Source organism: Frankliniella occidentalis, unplaced genomic scaffold, assembly GCF_000697945.3.
Source record: "Frankliniella occidentalis isolate FOCC.00 unplaced genomic scaffold, Focc_3.1 Scaffold28, whole genome shotgun sequence".
NCBI lineage: Eukaryota > Metazoa > Arthropoda > Insecta > Thysanoptera > Thripidae > Frankliniella > Frankliniella occidentalis.
In genome coordinates, this window is record NW_026267158.1 from 603,988 (window position 1) to 606,607 (window position 2,620).

Consider the following 2,620-nt stretch of genomic DNA (forward strand, 5'->3'; position numbering starts at 1 on the left):
TTCGCGCGCGCAGGAGAAGTATAATGCAGCCCCTTGCTGCTGCAGGCTCCTACCGGCCTGGGTCAGCCTGTGCGGTGCCGTCACCCGTCACCCTGATCCGAAGTGGCCCAAAAGTGAAGCCGAGTCAGCGGAGCTGCAGTGTTCCGCACTGTATGAAGAACGGCGGCTGCAGAGGGAGGCTCTCTTCCCAAAAGTCAGCCGAAACACGCCAAGGCGCAAGGCGGGCGGATCTAAAGATTGCCTCTCTCTGCTCGTGTCGAGGGCACTGTTGTTGTGTACCTTTCTTAGGACTGCCGGGTGGCGGGGGCGGGGGAAGTCCCCCGGCGTGTTGGCCGACCTCCAAGATACAATCAGCGCATTATTCGATGCGCTACCGCATGCGGCCGCATGTCTAATCAGACCGCCACAGGTCCGTATGCGTGTCGCCCACCGAGCCTGGCGTGGTTAGCAGGGTCACTCGGCCTCGCGGTCGCCTGCCGACCAGACAGGCGCGACCAGCCAGCCGGCATCCACCCTCACGACTGGGAGGGCGGGGCGCCGCGGGGCCTGCCTGCACGCCCCGCCACCCGCCACATCGCAGCTGTGATTATGAAGGATACAGTGTTTACGTGTACTGGTATGTAGGAACTTTCCATGCACTCGTGTGATAACTTTTCGATTCGCTCACATCCGGCTAACTGCGTCCTTGGCTAGGAGTCTGTGGAAACTCAAGTGAATGAATGTGTGTGTTATTTGCTGAATACCAACATGTATGCAGCAAATAGTGTGTACATGATGATCTATGCAGCAAATAGTGTGTATACATGGCCAGGGCAGGTACACACGTAGAGCCCTATGCTAAATGCTCTGTGCCGAAGCGTGTACCTGGCCATGTACACACTATCTGCTGCGTACATTATCATGTACGTAGTATTTGCTGCATGTAGGTCAGCAAATAACGCATACATGTACACACTTGGGTTTCCTGAGTGCCCTGCAAATCTAACTGCATAACAAGATGACACTTTAAACTGCCAAACCAAAAAAAAAAACAAAAAAAAAACAGTTTACACTACAAAACTAACAGGCTTGCAGTTTAAACTGCAAAACATAAAAGTTTTACAGTTTAAACTGAAAAAGTGTGTAGCTCTACTCAGTTTAAACTGCGAAACTAGAAGTCAAAGTAGCTCTATGCAGTTGTGCAGTTTAAACAACTGTAGAACTACACAGTTTTGCAGTTTAAACTGTAAGACATTTAGTTTTGCAGTTTAAACTGTAAGACATTTAGTTTTGCAGTTTAAACAGTCATCTTGTTGTACAGTTAGATATGCAGAGTGACTGGTACCCCGCGTTGGTACCTCTCCTCTTAATAGTATGGTCCTCAGGAGCAGCCGCGTTAACAGCTGCTCGTGTTCATTTGCATAGTTTCGTTCGACGATCGTCGCGGAGGAGCTGCCGCGCTCTGGTCACCGTGTCACCGCTGTCCATCCGTGGCATGGCGTCACACAAGGCGCGAGCCGCTGTTGCCTGGAGTGGGCTCGTTGTGGATGAAGGAAGGAACACTCGGTTAGGAACAACGTTGTGTTTATTTATCTGGGCTCTCGTGGGCCTGTGGCGGCGAGCGAGATGTTGTCCTTTACTTGGTGGCTGACTCACCACAGCGCGCATTTTAGTAGCTTATACTATAAGGATTTATGGTTATGGATTTAAGTTATGTGAGTGTAAGGATATGTAAGGACTTTAACTGCAACCGTTTTGGAGATATTGCAGATAAGCGAATAAACCTATTTTCGCTCAATTTTGATATTTTTCATGAGGCCATTCACTACTCCCCCTGTCATGAACAGTATTTTTAGCACGCAAATGCTAGGGTACGGTGAAAGAAAAATGTCTACAATTGAGCCGAAATAGTTTCAGTCGCTTACTTGGCATATTTTCGCGGCAGAGTCCGCTTGGTCATCAACCCGGGTAGATCAGGAGATTCTGTGACCTTGCTGCACGCATCGCATGGAATAGAATGCTGATTTGGACAGGATGTGTTTTTTACTGACACACGGCATCCAAAATTGTACAATAGGCACCGACCCCGCTATACACAACAAAGAGCATATGGATTTAGTGTGTACGCGCGGACCAGAACATAACTGTACACAGGATGTTGATGAGACAACACGCGAGATGTGTATTTCTGCTCGATGCGGTGACGTCGGGTGCAGATTGGATCTCAGAAATACCCTGATCGTTCCCATGAGCCATGGGACCTCAAGGAATGTCATGGGAGACATTTTCCCATGGAAGATAACTTTCCATGTATTTTTTGCTCACTTCCATGTGAGGTAGTTTCCATGGAAATAAGGTTTCTTGGCAGTTGGCTGTCTCCATGGAATAGTGGGTAGACCCCAACAAAATATCCACACGTTGAGGGGTTTGTTCTCAGGTTAGTTTCAATATCTATCGTTGTTAAAGTATCGGACATGGTGTGCGAGTATTAGTAAATTTGCACAACGTTCTCCAAGTGGTTTCAAGCTCTAGTCAATTTGCACAACTAATTCCCCCAGCTGGTCAGTGTCCATTTGGCCGTCTTCGACTTTCACGAAACCGACGGATGTCGATGAAACAGCGTCCGATTGCAAACCTCTTT

At 48.6% G+C, this 2,620-nt stretch overlaps 1 long non-coding RNA gene across 1 annotated transcript in view; it reads left to right on the plus strand.

Moving 5' to 3' along the window:
* The first annotated feature begins 381 nt into the window (after window positions 1–381).
* Window positions 382–2,620, plus strand: part of LOC127749052 (uncharacterized) — a 9,059-nt gene continuing 6,820 nt past the window's right edge. Inside the window, exon 1 of the long non-coding RNA XR_008010935.1 lies at window positions 382–616. This is a non-coding gene — a long non-coding RNA (uncharacterized LOC127749052). The remainder of the gene's footprint in view (window positions 617–2,620) is intronic.